We start from the raw sequence: 10,614 nt of genomic DNA, 5'->3' as shown, positions 1-10,614 counted from the left end.
GGCACAGACTTTACACAAATGGAGTCTCAGCTATTTCAAGAACAGATTCCTTTTTAATGTGGATTTTTTTTTCTAGTAGAAATTGTTTATTTTTGTTGTCTAGAATTCGCTAACTCTGAATCGTAACCTATTAACTTTTTCCATGGATAATGCACTCATCTACATAAGATAATCCTTCATGGCAAGGATGCAAACAAGAATGGCATAAATTCGTCATAACAGGGGAAACTCCAGAGTGACAAGATAGATCTACTAGGTCTCAAGGAATCTGAGGAAGGAAGACACAGCAATATTAAAAAGTACATTTACCGTAGCACCTGTAACAGAAACCCCTGATGTATTTTTTAGGCGCTACAATAAGGTGCACCACCAAGCTCTGGAATCTGAGGTGTGAGAGTAGTCTGTATGAGTAGCCACAGTAAAAGAAACTGCAAAAAGTCTGTCTTCTCATGCCAAAATAGAAGCTTCTATTGATTTCAGGGAGAGATGAATCAAACCTAATGAGAAGAAATGCAAATTTCTAATGAGAAACATAATCTTGAAATATTATTAGTCATTTTGTTGTTTCAGACATTGCTGTGAATACAGGAACTTCATGGCTCAAATATTAAATTGTTGGATCTCTTTCCATAGGTTTAAAATATTCATCTGGCCTTTTATGAACATAATCAAGATTTAACTTGAGATGTCCTTTGCGACAGCAGAGAGAGTTTTTCCTCTCTTTTTCACAAGCACAATAATTAACTTGCAATGTTAAACTTAGCTTGTCACCCTCATCCTTTTCAAAAAAAAATTAGGTTCAGGCACTTATCTAGTGACTCTCCTTAAACTGGATCTGCTATAAGAACCTTTATGTCCTTCTGTCTAGCGTATTTCTATCTGCACAGATGAAATATCTCTGCACAACCTCCTGCTAAACTTCATAACTCAGTATGTTGGTTTGTACTTCTTCTAAGCTGATACAGTTAAGTAAAAAGCAAAGCCATGAATAAGATTAATCAGGTCTCCTACCTATTTTCAGTTACCCTATGTTAATAAAGACTGGTTAATATTCAGATGCATATAGACAAAATACACTCCACTTCCTATATCTGTTTACGTTTAACTTTACATTATCTATGTACCAAAAAGTCTCAATGGTTTCTGCTTGTTTGCTTATCTTTTACCATAACGAATTTGTAGAATGCAAAAGTGTTCTGAATTGTGATGTCAGGTGAGGAACAGCCACCTTTCATCAGCTATTTGCACAACCTTTTCCTGATATATAGTTACTGCAATTGATATTGCAGAGAGAAAAAAAAACCCAACCAAATACATGACCTGAACCCTCAGTAACCTGGAAGAAAATTCAGCTGAGTTTCTCAGTTCTTGCCTGACATATTGCTGCAGAAGAGGAGTGCTAATATTCTGGGTTTAGGCTCAGCCTTTGGGACAAGCAAGTGACATCATTGGAACTGAAAACCAGGACTGACAATGTAGTGACTACAAGAGTTACGCCATTGCTGTTTAAGGAAATTATACTTAACCTGTAAGATTTTGCCTGTTTTGCCAAAGTTACTCAGTCTCTTGCTTGTTACTCACTGCTTGGTCATGGCTAACAAGGGCTCATGTGCTATTATTATTGATATAATCTGATTCACAAAAACACCAAGCCTTCCGGCTTCATATGAATGTTTATTATTTTCCAAAGATGTCTACAAAAACCCTAGCCCTTAGGTGGTTCAGTATCAGTGTCAAATGGAATTTAAACTCACCTTCCTCTGTTTTGCCCTGTCATTAGCTGATGAAGGATACACATACACATCTCAAAGATCAATGCGCTGCGGCCTCAGCGCCTTAAAGCATTGGTCTACAAACCACTAGTTATTTTTTCATTATTAGTCCTCTTCCAATGAAAAAGGACTGATAAGATGAGTTTTCCCAATTTAAATTATTATATTGAACAAGATGTCTGCTACTGCACAACATATACTTTTTCTTAATAAGTTCCAGTTAATTATAATCAACAGCCACAATAAGTAGGATGGAAAAATGTCTGTTTATGCTAGGTACTGATCCAAACTGAACAACAGGTGTCTCCCAAAAAACAATGTTGCTGACACTAAAATTATTCTTCTTGTCTTCTTGTTGTTGGAATGTAAGTGCTTACCATAAAATAATTCCTTAATAATAGAGGAAACAGTAAGTAACAACAAAAGTTGACGCAGCTGATGTCAGTGGAAGGAGCCACTGGCTTTTGGGAAATCTGGACCTAGATCTGACATTACACAGATCTTGATCCTCCACTATGATGGGCTGCAGTAGTTGGAAATAAAATGGTGAGCTGGAAATACTCAGAAATGTGAGGGCAAAATAAAAATAGAAAGAGATTGGGTGATAAAAACATCACAGCCCTTCTTATTAGGCCACCAAGGAAATTAAGTATGGGTTAAGAGAGAAAGCTACAGGTATGTGAAATGCAGAATGGCTGCCCCCAATACTTCCCCATGTAGGACTGCATTTAGGTATACAGTGGTGGCTTCTCTTCTGTACCCTGCCCTTTCGATCATGCACAGGAATGGAGCAAAGGTACAAAATAATACCAAGTTAAATCCAGCTAAAAAGCTGAGTGTGGGGAAATAGTGACTACACAAAAACATGGGGAAAAAACTGAGAACTTTTCCCAGTAAAATAATATTTGATGTCTGTGGAACAGTAACATTTATATCTTTTGGGGGATTTTTGAGGGGGCAACTGGATGGTCCTTTTTGAAGTAATTTTCTTACTTCCATTATTATACTTGCAACAGTAATTCTCAAGTCAAAATAGTTTGTATGTCACATTGTTTTTAATGGGTAGCCCAGTTTTTGTTGAAAGGAAGGGAATGCTATATGGATACTTGTACCATATTCAAATGCACATGCAAACATGTTTGATAAGCATGAAGGAAGCTTGGTACATTTGACAATGTTATAGTCAATATAGTTCAATATTAATTATTCAGGTTACTATACAACTTATTGTTTTCAGAGTCCATATTCTCAACTATTAAAATGTATGCTGTAATCAAAGTCTGTGGTAGATTATGGGAAATCCAAAAGACAACTTTAAATTGAGTAACTGAAACACATTCTTTGCAGATATGATAGAAGTTACAGAAAGGGAATGGCACATTAGTCCAGGCTGCTGTCAGTACAAAATTGTTCCCTACAGTATCTTTTCCAATGCTTTGTGTAGTAGAACTGTAAATATTCCTAGAGGTGGAGCTTTTTCTACCATTTCCCTATGGAGATTATTTCACAACAGAACAGCGCTTACTGTCAAGTTTGTGGGTTTTGTTCAAAATGCATATGTGTACGTCTGTCTTTATCTGCTTAGCAGACCATAACAACAATAATATTTCAATATACATTTTAAGTATCAGTATCAGAAATTTATATTGATTTGCTAAACGTCAAAACAGTATGTCATTTACTTGGCTTACAGCACTGAAGTATCTCCTGCTTTGCCTCTGTTTATACTAAAAAAGTACTCAATAAAAGTAAGGAATAATTTGAACTTATTCTGACCTTACGTAGGCATTAGTCATCCCCAAACTTCATACTCCTTCTCAAGAATTAACAGTTATTTAAGTTAATGCAGGATTTCTGCTTTAGTTCGTGGCAAAATTATCTGATTTTTAAAAAATAGAGGGAATGAATGTTATGACAGTTTCAATAAATAAAAAAACGTATATTTCATGGAATTAACATTTTTAAGCCATTAATTGTTTTTATTGTTAGGTTGAAATGTCTAACACTGCAATTTGTACTCATGTAGGTCACAATAAAAAAATAAGGTGAGGAGGGAACGTTAAACATGATTTCTCAAGTTTGGGGTTGGATAGTTTTTTGGTTTAAACGGCTGTTACCTCTCATTTTTTTAATCTATTTCTTAGAGGAACCTTAACAGAGAGTTCTGATGACACCAGAGGAATCAGGAGACTTGATATGATTCCACATGACTCCTTGTTTCCCTTTTAAGAGAATATAAATTAGAAGACAAAGTGCAATGTCTTAAATTTACAACCACACTTCTCATCAGCAGGAGGACATAGAATGTTAAGATCCACTGTATAAATAAAAGAAATTTCTATGTGTTACAAATTAGTCTTTACAGGTCTTTTTTTCAGCTGGCATGTTTGTCTATATAATTGGGACTCTTCTTGTAACAGCTGAAAGTCCATATTCAGGCCCATGAACTTTCGATAATGTGGAGACATTAAAAAAATTCACCATTTAAATCCTACCCTTAAACTAATATATCATAGCTTTTGCATTCACCTACACTATATCTGGACATACTTGCTGCTCAGGACTACATAGGACATTCAGTGCAAAAACTGAAACTTGTGTGGTTTTTTTACCTCTTCCCCACCTTGGCATGAAAATAGGCACTGAATATTAAGTGGAAAGAAAAAAAACTACAAATATAAGAAAACTTGGCTATGGGTGGTTTCCTCTCTACATAGGAAGGGATATACATAATTTCTATGGGTCTGTAATATTTATCATAGAAATAATTAACTATATTCTCACTAATAAACTTGATTTAATACAGCGCAAAGTATTTTCAAACAGCACAAGTTTCTGCCATTGGGGATACTGGTCAACATAGACAGCAACAAGGATCTTTCATATCTGTCAGTTCTAAGCTGAAAATTTCTCCAGAGCAAACTCTCACTGGGGACTGAGAGACTGAAGCATCTTGCATGAGTGAGCTGGTGGACAGAACACTGCAGGGTTCATATTGTGAAAAGAAATTCAGGCAATAAGAAAATATTTAAAAATCCTATAAAGTAATCCACTAGTAAGAATGGTATAAAGCCATAGTTCTGTCTGTGCCAGCCAGTATGCTGTACTGAGTTTCCTACTGAGTTTCACAATTTATAACATACTTATTATCAATTGCACAAAATCAACAGACAAAATCACTTTACAAAGGACAGCTATACGAAACCAGAACACCTACTGGTTCTTCTGTAATGTAATTTTCCTTTCTTATGCAACACATAGAGGTAGACACATATTCTGTAAAGATTGTTGGGTAGTCTGCCCTTCCGTTGAAGTCTTTCAGGACAAGAGGAAGTGGCCTCACGTTACACCAGGGGAGGTTTAGGTTGGATATTAGGAAAAACTTATTCATTGAAAGGGTGGTCAAGCATTGGAGCAGGCTGCCCAGGGAAGCAGTAGAATCACCATCCAAACATCACCAAACGCATAGATGTGGTGCTTGGCAACACAGTTTAGTGATGGACTTGGCAGTCCTGGGTCAACAGCTGGACTTGATGATCTCAAAGGTCTTTTCCAACCTAAATGATTCTATGATTCTATTCTATAAGTGTGGCAGATAATAGCAGCTGAAAAAGTATGCATGCAGTATCATACTTTTACTATAAAGCAGCAGTGTACTGGTAAACTTTAAAGGCAAATATTGTGATAATTCTACTTTCTTTTCTCTCCTGGGCAGCATATCAAGATAGATAAGCAGTTAGCTAAGTCACAGCACTGAAGTCTGAAGGATGAACACAGAGAGAGAAAACACTGAAGTATTTGGGAGCTCACAGGTTTCAATGAGAGAGAGATAAATGTCTGCAAACAGCAAGGCAGGATGGAGTTCAGGTGGAAGATAAAGCAAGATCAACTGGGTGTCCAAATGTTAATAAGCAAGCGAGGGAAGACCATTTAATAAGAAATGGAATAACAACTTTGGGTAAATATCAAGTAGGACAAATCAAAAACTGTTAACGGGATTGCCTTCATCAGACAGACCAAGTCAGTTCGTACTTTTGAGTTTTAGCTCAGTAGGTTTATCAAGATCCCAGTTCCCCCAAGAAACTTTTGAGGCCAGGTTACCCTGTTTGCAGCTGGGTCTAAATGTTTAGTGGTGAACCCAAGAACAATGCAGTCCTTTTTTACCCTCTGCTATGTATTATTAAAGGCAGATCCATATGCACCAGGGTTTGATACTTCTCCTGCAGTCAAATTGAAGTAGGTTTGTACAGATGCTTTAGACAACCCTCTTCAACATGTCAACATGCATTTTTAAGAATTAAAAAAGATTGGGGCTTTAGAGGAGCATGTGTGAAGAATTTCCATTTCTCTGAACATTAATAACCACAGTAGTTTATACCATTACTTTGTAACTTGGTTCTAAGGTCAGCTGATACAGGATTTCAGAGGCAATTACAGTAAATGAAACTGTAGAATATCCCCATGGGGTAGTCTGAAGATACTTCTTCAAGATGCTGTTCTTTTTTTTCTTTTTTTTTTTTCATTCCTCCCAACCCTAGAGCTGCGACTTCTAGCAGCTGCTTTCTTTTTGACAATTCGTCACTCCTGAAAAATGTTTGCAAGCACTTTGGATGATTTCCAATTCATTCTTGCAGGAAATGAGGATTTGCTTCCTCACTTGGGATACCTGCTGCTAGGTTTATTCACTAATAAGCATGATAAATGTTTTAGCCTTTGATCAGTGCTAAATTAACAAGTAAGCTCCACAGAAGAGAAGTCTTTGAGGCTCAGGGGCTCAAGACGGTGAATGAGTTGGAAATATGATTGATTGTGTTGCTGTGAGAAATTTCCATAAAAAAACTTTTATCATGCTGTTATGTTCCAAACAATTAAATCAAAAGTGAAAGATATCTAACCTCCAAAGAAGACAAGAGGGAGGAAGAAACAGACCAAACTTCACAGGACTTTGTTTCAACGTATATACACTGATTCTCATGGAATGTTTTTTGGGTTTGTTTTTAATTATTTTTCACTGTTTTCATTACTTGGAGGATTATTTTGCCACACTGGTGTTTTGTTTGGTTTTTGGTTTTTGTTTTTTTTTTTAAGGCCTACACATCTTTCTTTTTGTATTGTACTCTGTCTGTCTGGGATGGTGTAAATTTTCCTTATAGTATCCCATATGGTTCTGTGCTTTAGGTTTGTGACCAAACCAGTGTTGATAACTCACCAATGTTTTAGCTGTTGCTGAACTCTGTTTGCACAGCATCAAGGCATTATATGTTTTCGCTGTGTTTCTACCAGGGTATAAGCTGGAGGTCAACAAGAGGTGGGAAGACAAACTGGGTAATTAACTCACCTGCACAAATTTCATACTGTTGTGACTGCAGTATCATAATCACTTATATGGAAAAGCTTTAGAACGTCTAGCTGTGATACAATAGCAATCTATCAACCACAGCAGGACACTTAAAGTGAATTGAAAAAAAATTCCTGAAAAGCAAAAAAAAAAAAAAAGGCAACTTCAGGTTAACGTTTTCAGAAAGTATCACCCACTCCTCTCCAGAGTGTGGCAATGTTCTCAGAGGATGCTGAATTAATCTTCCTTGAAGACAACACCCTTTCCATCAAAGATGCATACAGAAATCCTTTTGTGAAATTATAACCCTCAGCTCCCTATACCACAGAGGTGTCTCTGGTTTTCTTCTCTCCTGTGTATATGCAATGCCCCAGTAACCTTGCCATCAGCACAAGTATCCCTAATTTCTCTTCTTCTTCAATCAAAATACCAGCAACTTGCCTGGTAGCACTAGCAGGTGCCATTCAGAAAGCTAACAGTGCGCAGCATAGACCACAGCCTGGTTCCACAGCCTAAGTGGGTACTTCCATTGTTTTCATACCATCTCACCACCTCCCTGCATGCATTGGACTAACATTACAAAGCACCTGGCCTAAAACTTCACTACAAATGTCCCTTCCCTTAAGGCCAGCAGACAGAGGTTACCGCAGGAGGCATCTTGTAGCAGGCAAATCTGTGCACCTCTTTGCTCATGGTTTCTTCTTAGAATATGACTGTCTTGGGAACAGAGGTATTTACTTAGCTTTATTCCAGTCTTTGTAAACACTTGTCCTTTGCTGCAAATCTTTGGGGTTTCCTCTGTTATTAAAAAAAAAAATCAGCTTTTCTTCACCTTGGCAGCAAGCTTAAGAGATTTTAATGTTGGTGCTTAGATTCAGACCAGTCTGAATCTGTTTTGTACATCGTTTTTGCTTTTTTGTCCTGTGAGCAACACAATGTTGCCCCGAAGACTCTTTTTTCCCCTGCAATATCTTTCTTAGGAGAAAGCAAATGTGCTTTTTGCACAGCATCTCATCTTATACCTTGTTCTGTATGTAGACGTCTTTAGGACACACGACATGGAATGTTTGGCTGTCTGTATTAAGTCATGTTTGTATGTTATCCCTGGTGAAGTGAAATATATTATCCATAATGTATGTGAAAAGCACTGGGATAGGTCTGGGGAGTGATTCCTATTTTTTTTCACAGTGTTATAGGCATTTTGTGGAAGCGGTAGTGTTATTTTACACAAACTTCATCTATTAAAACATGTAAAGAAAGGAGAAAAATCCTAAGGCACTATTCTTATTCTCACTCTATCAAAATATGTCTCCTACCAGTACCCTTGTAGAAAAGAAATAGAGTTTTGCAGTGGAAGACAACTCTGAGATTTGAAAGAAAGAAACACAATACACTGTTTTAAAATGAGGTCTGTCAGATCAACAGCACTATTGACTCAATATTGAAATGAACTGTCAGAAAACAGGAACAGATATGGAAAGGGGGGTGGGTAGGTGGGGAAAAAGGCAGAAATTGAAAACGCCAGACTTATGGGTGCTTATTTCCTAAAACAACACCATGTGTGGAGATATGCACAGTAGGTTAGATATTCAGCAGGTATAATTTCACTGATATGAAGGCACAAATCCATAGTCAAGCTGGAGGAAGATCTGACTATATTTCTCCAATGGGAAAGAAAAGTATCAGGTGTGTACATGCTACACAACTGAGTTCAATGAAAGCTTAACAATCTCTCACATTCTTGTGTCTTCAGAAACTTATTATTATACCTAGAAAAATGCAGCTTCAGCTTTTCTTCCTTCTTCCTTCTGTAACAATTTACAATATAAAGTAGACACATATCAGAAAACTTCTTGTCAGTGCAGCAAGCTGTGTATGCTGCCAAGCTGCAGTCTCTAGTCAATCATCTGTTTGTAGGCTTCCTTTTCCCTGCACAGCAAAAATCCCATTTCTCTTGCATTTGCCACATACTTGCTACTCAAGTCACTTTGGTTATGCATATTTTTCCTTTAATTTTGCCAAAGCCACTGAGATTGCATATGTGCAGTTGGATACTGTACTTGACACTCATGAAAATACACTTCAGCTTCTTTTTATTACCTAGGATTACTTGAATGAAGCTCATTAGTTTGTTGCTGGCAGTCTTTTAAGTTAACTTCACAAAACATCAAAAAAAAATCTGGAAGCTCTTAAAATAACAATGTTATCAGATCTGACAGGACCTTTTACATATATCAAGTCATGTTGTTTTGTATGAGGGAAAGTTATACAGTTTTCAGAATCCAAAATATTCAAAAACAAATCAAAAAGGATTAAAGTTTTGTTGTTTCAGCAGAGACCAGAGATTCTTGGAAGAAGACACTTTGGCTAAGTGATAAGACTAATTTACGACTGCTTTAACAGGGACTTCATAGCAGTGCTATTTGTTCATCGAATTTTCCCTCTGAAAATTCATTTTCACTTTCTTGTTTTCCTTGGGATAATAAGGATGAGGCCTTCTAGGGCTCATTTAAGAAAAATAGTTCCACAACACCAGTTGATGTAATTTGTAACTGCACAAAGAGAATGTATTTCAATGACAAGTCATCAGAAATGGAGCAAGCAACACAATTTCTCCTTTGTTGGGACCATCTTCTGCAGGTTAATGCTTTCCACAGAACCTTGACTCCTTTCAAGTCAATGGTCAAAACCCCACTGACATCAGGGTGTTCAGGATTTCTCAAAGAAAGCTGATAAATTAGCATACAAGTAGGTATTACAATATTTAATAATGAAATAACTAAGTGTTCTTTGGAGCATATAACAACATTGAGTTATTGAATCTAATGAATAATTTCTGGAATGGATCCCTTTTCCTCCGCTGTCCAAATAATTTTTTTTTATTTTTCCAATGCTGAAACAGTTTCAAAATAAAGGACTTGTGTCCTCTTTGTAAGGTATGACAACTGTGTGTTCAGCTCCTTTTAGACAGAATTACACCCAGCTTTTGTAGGAACAGAATAAAGGCTCTGTTCACTGAAATGTGGTATATAAAGAAGAAGGAGTCATGGCCACTATCTCTTCTACATTTATTTTATGAGGAAGGGCTAGATGAGACTCATAACTCGAGGTAAGGGTGTCAGGTTGTGCTTCCCAACTTGAAGCTGGAATATCACAAGGATAATGTTGAAATCCAAGAGATGGGCTTATTTTGACATAAACTTCCCCTCATCTGATTTAATGGCAAATTCAAGCATATGCTAGTGCAGCTCGGTTTTATTGTTGATTGTTTCATGTTAACCCACTTTTGCTGAGCATTGTACTTACAGACTATAGATAACAAAACATAATGTATGGAAATTTAAATTCTGCTATGCTCAGCCTGATAATATTTCAGGAGTCTGTGGATATAGACTCATCTAACATACCAGTGCAATGTCCGGAGGTGAGAGGCAGGCTTTGCCTCATGGTTCCAGCTGAGGAAGTAAAGCTCTGACAAAACTATCAACCAAATTCTATTGCATC

The sequence above is a fragment of the Falco punctatus genome (genome assembly GCF_963210335.1).
Source record: "Falco punctatus genome assembly, chromosome: Z".
Lineage (NCBI taxonomy): Eukaryota > Metazoa > Chordata > Aves > Falconiformes > Falconidae > Falco > Falco punctatus.
This window is presented reverse-complemented; position numbering follows the sequence as displayed.